General features: G+C 41.2%; 1 pseudogene; it reads left to right on the forward strand.

The window, feature by feature from the left end:
- Nucleotides 1–10,000, forward strand: part of LOC137639664 (neural-cadherin-like) — a 69,365-nt pseudogene that overhangs the window by 25,638 nt on the left and 33,727 nt on the right.

The following is a 10,000-nucleotide window of genomic DNA, read 5'->3' on the forward strand; positions in this document are numbered from 1 at the left end:
AATTAATAAAGCTAACAATTGCATAAATTCATCTGTAGAGCGGGAAGTTAAATGAGATGCAAGAGCAACATATTTTTTTCTCTATAGTACAATTTTCCAGAAGTTTATTATAGTGGTTTTCAAACATTCATCTTTGTGTTCCATTTCAAACGGCCATATAAGCACAATCGAGTTAAAATGTAAAAGATGTATTTTGTTTGATTATTTCTGATGCCTGTACTTATGTTTTATTTATTATTATTTAATCATTTTTCTTAATCTGTTGCCTTATTAACAACACATGCTGTATATAAAAATAATTCAATATTCGCCGAAGTTCAAAGTAGCATTTTGTCTTAAACGCTCCAAAATATCTTGGTTGAAATATCTTGGTTAAAAGTTATACTTTAAGTTTGAACTTAGGTGCTAAAAAAAGAAAGTCTGCTTGTATCTGGATTATTTGGTGTTTTATAAATTTACGTTTCAATAATATTGTTTTTGATCAACTTAAGATAATTTTGTTTGTATTTTGTAATTATTTCTGTTTCCTTTTAGATTATTTCTAGAATGAATATTGTACCAGGCAATTTCTCCACAGCCTTTTTTATCAAATGTCATCGTTCAAAATTATTTTTTTATGAATAAATCTATTTTTGGGCTCAGGCCATGTCATCCTGATGGAAGATCCTTTAGGGTAGCTTCCTAGGGTATATTTGACTATGGTGATATTCCCAGAGAATTTACCTTTAGGTATCCAGAATTCTAACTCCTGGGGCGAATATCCCTAAATAAACTTAACATGGGATATCGCGTAATATCAGGGGACGTATTTTTGACACGCCACATAGCTATCTTCACCCCGAATAGAATTAACACTTTAAGGGGTCAAAGTGGCAAGAAAACAAAAAACGAGAATGAAAGGAGAGCCGTTAATAAGGTACCTCTCCTATCCCGCTTCGAGTGTGTGCACAATGCCGTCGATGGCACCATTTTCATTCCTTTTTCTGTAGCTCAACAACTCGGTGTTTTCCCTGTGTTTTCTCGTGATCTTGGAATATTTTCAATATTATGATGCTTTCTTCAGCTTCTTCTGCCTCTGGAAAGTTTAGTATTATCTTTATTATGTATAAATGTAAGCTCTTGGTGTTCTGAAATTAATCGAAATCGATATTAACGTATACAAGAGCTGTTGCGTACCGGAGGCGTCCTGGACGCTGTCGCTCGCCATGCATGAGTCATTTAGTTAGCCAGAGCGACATTACCGGTCCTTATGCTTTAATAATTCTTGATATTTAGCTTTACAATAGGAATTCTTTATATGATACCGTTAGTATTTTCGTTTCGGCGATTGAGGTAACCGATCATAGCCTACGCTAGGCTTCGTAGCCTAGGCGTTTGGCCCTAGTATTTTCATGCATGATATACAGATTTCCGAGTGTTTCAAAATTTATTGAAGTTATAGGCAGTTTTATACATATAAGATATTGTCAATATTTTCTTCCAAGATTGTATACGAGAGAGTTTTGGTGATTTAGGTAATCGATCCTCTCTGCGCCTAGGCTAGTAGCCTATGGGGCTTTAATATACTTTCGCACACTTCCCTGGTTGCTCTTTTCTCCTCTGGAGATTAATTTCGATCCCTTTTTCTCTCTGATTAAGCCTGAGGCTTAACCCTAATGGTTTTATCTGAATAAGTATTAAGATATAACTATATTAGAGTGTTTCTGTTCTATTCCTGTAACCAGATAATCTGGTTTCAGATTTGGGCAAAACATCAGAGTAAATTAGTCTGGGGTCTGTTTCTTTCTAGCATAGAGAATGAGATTCCTTTGATAGGTTAGGGGCAGACATAGGAGGCTTAGCCTCCCTAGACCACATCTGAAGGTTTTTGTACGAGATGATTCCTTCTTCTAGTGATCTAGCAGACTAGTCCAGTGTTGTTGTTCTCGGATTGAAGTATACGATTCTTCATTTCCTTGTGAATAACAAATTCAAACTTTTTTTAGTATTGAGGGAGGTGGCAAGTATTGCTGACCTCCCTCCCATAGATAATCCCCAGGCTAGGATGAGCTTTTTTGGCCGTGTGATGATCTCATACGAGAGCAGAGTTTGCAGGACCCTTTTCTCCCTTTCCCCCCTATCCTTAGTAATGGCCTAGCTATTACAACTCTTAGCAGTCGTTCTACATTTGTACCTAGAGTAGGTTAAGATGTGCAACTGGCTCAGTCCTTTGCTGGCCGTCAAGATCGTGCCGGCCGGCAGAGGCCTAACTTCTGTAGAGTGTTCCCCAGACCTCCCTTGGTCTTACATCCATGTCTGTCAGTAGAGCCCAGCACGCAATGGATAGAAGGAAGCCTGAATTTTACATTCTCCCCTTTCTTATGGTCACTCTTTCTGGATGGAGGGCTCTATGGCAGTGCCGTCTTATATCCTTACATTCATTCTGTTTTCTTTTTAGTGTATGTACCCCTAGCCCGGCTGCCGGCTTGAGTGGCCGGCAGCCGGGTGGGTGGAAGTTCTCTGGTTCTTTTTACTGCCGGCCAGCATGGGTAGCCTACCATTGCCGGCCGGCAACAGAAGCAAAACATAAGATCTGCCGGCTGCTACGATTAGCGGCCGGCAGCCAGGTGCTATTGTTTATAGTTGCCGGCCGGCACACACAACTGAACTAGCGATCTGCCGCCCAGAAGTCTAAAGGTAGTATACCTTGGAACTATATTAAGGTACGGTCCGGCCGGCACGGCAGATTTTTATATTGTATACAGTAACCAGTATTTTTACAGTATAGTATATACTACATGAAGAAAAATATAGTATAGAATATATTTTAACACTAAGTTCTTCCAACATACTTGTGTTGCCTTGTACAGCCTTTTGTTGTGACCGTATAGATGAAGAAAGTGAGTTCTTTCTTTATTAATTATCCAGTATATTAAAATTCTTTATAATGGTGTGAGCTACACCTACATTTTCCTCTGGGAAATATGATGAAGGTTATTCTAGAATAAGATTTAACTTTAATTTTATTATCTGGGAGGTTACAGCAATTGGCTGGGCCGGAAATGCAAGTATGTGTCTTTCCTTCTTTCCTTTTTAGCTTAGTTATTTTAAGCTATATATATATATATATATATATATATATATATATATATATATATATATATATATATATATATATATATATATATATATATATATATATATATATATACATATATATATATATATATATATATATATATATATATATATATATATATATATATATATATATTAACATTAGTTATCCAGTGATATGTTTTTCACTTGATACTCAAGGAATTTCTTCTCTTCACAGGAGGACCATCCAAAGTGCGGGAGCATGTGCTGCAACATCCGCAGCAAAAACTTCTGTAGACATGAGTTGTTCAGGAGGCACGCAGCATGCGCAGTCTCCAAAGGTGATCTCCGGTATTGGGACCCTCAGGTATGTACTATTTGCACTAACCTGATTACTGAAGCATTTGACGCCCCTAAGTCGGCGGAGTCAAGTGACGCAGCTAGGGAAAAGCTTTGAATCTGGTTGAGGGGCTTCCAGAAGAATACTTCTGGCCCCTATCATCCAAGCGAGAAGATGAGGGCTTACATTTTTCCTAAGGCATTGGCGGATAGAGGGATTACTCATCCTCATGCGTAGATACCACTAGTTCAGATTCCGGTTGATTCTGAAGTCTCGGACGCCCTACAAGACATCCAACTGGACGATAGGATGTCTGAGGTGTCTGAGTACACTGAAAAAGACCTTCTGGCAGAAGGCCAAGAAGAGGAGCTGACCCAGGCTCTGGATACTGAGGAGGAAGAAATCGACGAGGGGTCGGTTACATTGGTTCAGGCCCCTGAACCAGTTCCCTCAACATCGTCTGCTATCCCAGATGATCTGGGAAGGACTCTCTCTTCCATCGTTGAAATGATTCAACAGATGCAGAAGAAGAACGATGAAAAGGAAGCTGCGATGAAGTTGGAGATGCGGAGACTTGCAGCATCATGTGGGCCCCAGAAGAAGCTTAACGTGAAGGATCTTCCTTTGTGCTCGGATGCTAATCCTTGGAGGTATGCCGAGAACATGCCTATGACAACTGGGAAGATTGTTTTATCGGAGAAGTTGGGTTCAATTCCCTTTGAAGAAGTGGAATTCTGGCCCAACAAGGAGTCTTACCCGGACTGCTATGTCCGTCTTAGGAAGGAGCCAGCCTCAAAGGAAGAGACGGAGCCGAAGGAGGTCACAGTTTTTGACCATTGCAAGGCACAGGCCTTACTAATGAGCTCAATGAAAGAGAGGGGCTTCACAAACTCAAAGGTACCTGCTTTGAGTAAGAAGCATCCTTCCTTTGTGGCTTCTACAAGAGCCTTTCCCTTTATGGAGAAGGGATTTAAGGCTCCCTTGAAGGCAGTTGAGGCAGGGAAACCATGTCCCTCCTTGGAGGAATGTAAGCCTCTGTTCCTGACTTTACCCATGGACCAGAAAGACTGGAAGGACGTCCATCTTACCTTCTCAGTCGGGAAGTTGGAGGCCGATGTTGCCGGACGTCAGTTCGGTGAAGACCTCCCAAAGCTGTCAGATTTTCTCTTGCGTAGGGAGCAAGAGCCAAAGAGAGACTTGCTGCATCGATATCGTTACAAACGACTCTGGAAACGATGGCAAGTGACCCCAAAATACAAGATATGTTTATGGTAGTGGCCAAAACCCATCCGGCCACAGTAACAAAGGACCTGTATAGTTTCTTCAAAGCTAGGAGAGCTTGTAGACAGTTCGTGTTCGCCTCGGCTGCAGTGAGGCACGAACCGAGGAAATTGATCTCCTCTTACATATGGGGTAAGGACCTCTTCCCTAACGAAGTGGTCAAAGAGGTAGTGGATAAGGCGGCCACAGAGAATAGAAACCTTCTCCAGAAGTGGGGCCTAACTCTTGAAAGAAAGTCTTCCCCGGATGATGGTCCCCAACCTAAAAGGAAGACTAAGAAACCTAGGCTATCATCTCGGCCAGCCAAACCTTATAGATAGCAGCAGCAACAACTTGCCAAGACCGCAGTGCCTCAGATGGTGGCACAAACCCCAACCACATACCAGTTGGTACCTCAAGCCGTGACAACTCAGTCACCGGCGTTTAACCCAGCATTTGAAAGGCAGACAACTACCTTTCGCCCAAGAGCTAGAGGAACAGCCAGAGGTTCATCTAGACGCCTTTAAGAGGAAGGGGGTTCAGGAGAGGAATCGGTCAAGGAGGCAAGGCCTCAGGTCAACAACAGCAGAAGTGATATGCTTCCGGTAGGAGGGTGACTTCATCTTTTTCGCGATCGCTGGACCTTCGATCCCTGGGCCCACAGCCTAATCAAGAATGGACTGGGTTGGAGCTGGTAGAGCACTCCAACTCCGTTCCCACAATTCTTCCAACACTCTACCCCCGTTCTGGAAGAATATATTCGAGAACTCTTGGAGAAAAGAGTAATTCGAAGGGTAAAGTCCATCAAGTTCCCAGGAAGGCTATTTGTGTTCCAAAGAAGGACTCAGAAAAACTCAGAGTCATTCTGGACTTGTCGCCACTCAACAAGTTCATAGTAAACTACAAGTTCAGGATGTTGACACTTCAACACATAAGGACCCTACTATCCAAACAGGCATTCACCGTCTCTAAAGACTTGTCAGACGCTTATTGGCATATTCCAATCAGTCGTCACCTTTCCTCCTACCTAGGGTTCGAGCTACAACGAAGACTCTATGCCTTCAGAGCCATGCCATTCAGGCTGAACATAACCCCAAGGATTTTCACGAAGCTTGCGAATGCAGCTCTCCAGCAATTACACCTAAAGGGAATCCAAGTAGTGGCCTACTTGGACGACTGGCTGGTGTGGGCAGCATCCAGGACAGAATGCATGCAAGCTTCCCAACAGGTGATCCAGTTCCTGGAACATCTAGGAATCAAGATCAACAGAAAAGAGTCTCGACTTTCTTCATCTCGAAAGTTTCAGTGGTTGGGAATCCACTGGGACTTACTGTCACACCAACTTTCCATCCCTGTAAAGTAGAGGAAAGAAATAGCAGGTTCTGTCAAGAGACTACTAGAATCCAAAAGGATATCAAGACACGAACAGGAGAGAGTGCTGGGCTCTCTTCAGTTTGCCTCAGTAACAGACCCTGTGCTAAGAGCACAGCTAAAGGATGCAACCGGAGTTTGGAGAAAATATGCATCAAACGCGCAAAGAGATTCGATGAGACCAATACCGACTCGTCTATGAACGCTTCAAAAGCCTTAGTCCAAAGCCAAGCAACTGAAGAAATCGGTTCTTCTTCAGCCACCTCCCCCCTCAATGACTATTCATACAGATGCTTCGAAGGAAGGATGGGGAGGTCATTCTCGCCGGAAGAAAGTCCAAGGAACTTGGTCCAACCTATTCAAGAAGTTTCAGATAAACTTTCTGGAAGCCATGGCAGTACTTCTTACATTGAAGATAGTTTCGCCTCGCCATTTGATCCACATAAGATTGATACTAGACAGTGAGGTGATAGTGAGATGCCTGAATCGACAAGGATCGAGGTCACCTTAAATCAATCAAGTGATGTTGGCCATCTTCTGGCTAGCGGAAAAGAAGAGATGGCACTTGTCAGAAGTTCACCTTCAAGGGGTCCGCAATGTGACGGCGGACGCTCTATCCAGGCTCACGCCGACAGAGTCAAAAAGGTCCCTGGACGCAGGATCATTCTCTTTCATCTCGAGTCAAGTTCTGGAACTACAGATAGACCTCTTTGCAACAAAGGACAACAAGAAGCTACATCTTTATGTGTCCCCGTACGAGGATCCTTTCGCGGAAGCAGTGGACGCTATGTCCCTCGACTGAAACCGATGGTCCAGGATTTACCTGTTCCCTCCGCACAATCTTCTACTGAGGGTCCTCGGCAAACTAAGATCTTTCAAGGGGAAAGCGGCAATAGTGGCTCACAAGTGGCCGAACAGTGTTTGGTTCCCTACTGCATTTGAACTACAGCTGAAGTTTTTACCGCCACCGGATCCAGTTTTGACTCAGCGAGTTCAGAAGTCGACTGCTTCGCTTCATCACAGAAAACCCGGAACCTGTAGCTCATGATTTTCTCTCTCTAGCGGTGATAAAAAGATTTGGGATTTAAAGAGACAGTATAGACTTTTTAGAGGAATGTAAGTCCAAATCTACCAGAAGACAATATGAGTCATCATGGAGGAAGTGGGTGTCCTTTGTCAAGGCGAAGAATCCACAAAAGATCTCGACAGACTTCCGCTTATCATTCTTCATCCACCTCCATGGTCAAGGTTTAGCAGCCAACACAATATCAACGTGTAAGTCTGTCTTGACAAGACCTATTCTATATGCCTTCCAGGTCGACCTCTCTAATGACATTTTTAACAAAATTCCAAAGGCCTGTTCAAGGCTCAGACCATCAGCACCTCTGAAACCCATTTCATGGTCTCTGGATAAGGTTTTTCATTTTGCTACAATGATGAGTAATGAGGAGTGTGCTTTAAAGGATTTGACCCGAAAAGTTATATTTTTGTTTGCACTCACTTCGGGGTCCAGAGTTAGTGAAATAGTAGACCTCTCGAGAGAGGAAGGTCATGTTGAGTTCTTAGATGGGGGAGAACGGAACTCTTTTCCGGACCCAACGTTTCTTGCCAAGAACAAGCTACCCACCAATAGGTGGGGTCCCTGGAGAATCTGCCCTCTGAAGGAAGATGCATCTCTGTGTCCAGTGGAGTGCCTAAAGGTCTATCTTCGTAGAACTTCAGACTTTAGGGGAGGAGAGCTGTTTAGGGGAGAAACATCAGGCTCAAATTTATCTCTGAAGCAACTAAGAGCGAAAATCACCTATCTTATTCGCAGAGCGGACCAGATAGTATACCCGTAGGTCATGATCCGAGAAAAGTTGCCTCTTCCATAAATTTCTTTAATAATATGGATTTCGAATACCTTCTCTCATACACTGGCTGGAAGTTATCCAGAGTATTCTTTAGACACTATGCGAAGTAAGTAGAGAAACTGAAGAGGTATGAGGTAGCAGTAGGTATTGTTGTTAAACCTGCTGTTTAATTCTGCGAGGAACAGTGAAATTAATTGGGACGATTAATTCAAGGGTTGGATTGTAGTCACGGTCTGTTTTTACAGACTAAGCATTAGGCCACTAAGGTGTCCTTATCAACTGTTCCATAAACAAAGGTAAACCAAGGATAAGTGCAGACACGTGTGCCAACCGTTTCTGACGCTAGTGTGATTGAGTAGTAAGACAGACTATAATAATAATATTAATATTTTGAAATTAAAAGTGGTGCATATATGTTTCCTTTTCAGATGAAACAATATTTTCTGTCTGACTGTGATCCTTATGCTTATTTATTTGTTCATCCACATCTTATAATTTTATAATTGTTGATTAACCTATATATTTTTATTGATTGTCAATAAACTAGTTCTTTGTGAACCTTGCGTCTTATTTGCCTATGTCATTTTACTAGAAAATTTATTAGCATTACTTTTAAAACTATTGATAATTTTAACATGAATAGTCCTAAAAGATTGTTCTTTTAATACAAGCAAACATTCATTGGTTTATGCTTTCCCCAAGAAGGAAAAACTTCATACCCTATAGGGATGGTGGTAGATATGTAAAATTTATTCCTACACGAATATAAACCTATGTCCAATACAGTGATAAGAACAGGCACACCGGGGGACTTGTCAGTATTTCATACTAAGATTGATGGTTCTTATACCAACTTTGCTTTATAACCTATAGGGTGAGACCACTATACTGGCTTGTCTGTTAGTCATCCATAGGTATGACTCTTCCCTGTAGGGGGCAGGAAGCACAAGCATGGTTTATGCTTAGATGAAATGAAGTATGACGGTAACATCATAGGTCTCTAGGTCTATGCTGACTAGGAAATACTTTCTTGAGAGTACGGCACGATTCGAGAATCCACAGATACAGTAATGCTCTGGTATACTTCCATCAGGACGAAATGGCCTGAGCCCAAAAAACGGACTTTGAGCGAAGTGAAAAATCAATTTTTGGGTGAGATAGCCATGTCGTCCTGATGAACCCGCCCTTCCTTTTTTATATAAAGGGGGCATTGTGTACACACTCGAGGTGGGATAGGAGAGGTACCTTATTAACGGCTCTCCTTTCATTCTCGTTTTTCGTTTTCTTGCCACTTTGACCCCTCGAAGTGTTAATTCTATTCGGGGTGAAGATAGCTATGTGGCGTGTCAAAAATACGTCCTCTGATATTACGCGATATCCCATGTTAAGTTTATTTAGGGATATTCGCTCCAGGAGTTGGAATTCTGGATACTTTGAGGTAGATTCTCTGGGAATATCACCGTAGTCAAATATACCCTAGGAAGCTACCCTAAAGGAACTTCCATCAGGACGACATGGCTATCTCACCGAAAAATAGATTTTTTGCTTCGCTCAAAATCCGTTTTATTTTCCAGAAATAAGATAGTACTTTAAAATTGAAATTACTTTATATTGTCAAAGTTATTTTTATTTTCTATAAAACACTTCGATTTGTTTCATGTTTATAAAGAATCCTGTATTTAATTATAAGGTTCATACTTTCTGTAACTCAACAAATAGGTATTAGTTTTATACTTGCAATGTGTTTTTCTTTATAGTTGTTTAAAAAAAATCCTTCAAGATTACTTTAGAACTAACTTCTCTCACCTCCTCAATTTTGCAATTTTACCATGGCTTATTATCTTCACCATGATATCTATAATAAGTACCTATTAGTTATCAAATCAATCTAGGTTCTAAAATACTCAATCTTATGTCTTATATTCTTTTCCTATCCTTTACTTCAAACTATCAAATCTTAGATCTTTTGCTTCTGATTAATATCACGTATTTTAATTCGCTTAGTTATAAGCATAATATTTATTCTGATGTGTTTCTCTAGGTTCTTCGTTCTAAACGTTCATGTCTAACAGATAAAGCAGTTTTCTTAAGGAAAATA

Source organism: Palaemon carinicauda, chromosome 4 (assembly GCF_036898095.1).
Source record: "Palaemon carinicauda isolate YSFRI2023 chromosome 4, ASM3689809v2, whole genome shotgun sequence".
Classification (NCBI taxonomy): Eukaryota; Metazoa; Arthropoda; class Malacostraca; order Decapoda; family Palaemonidae; genus Palaemon; species Palaemon carinicauda.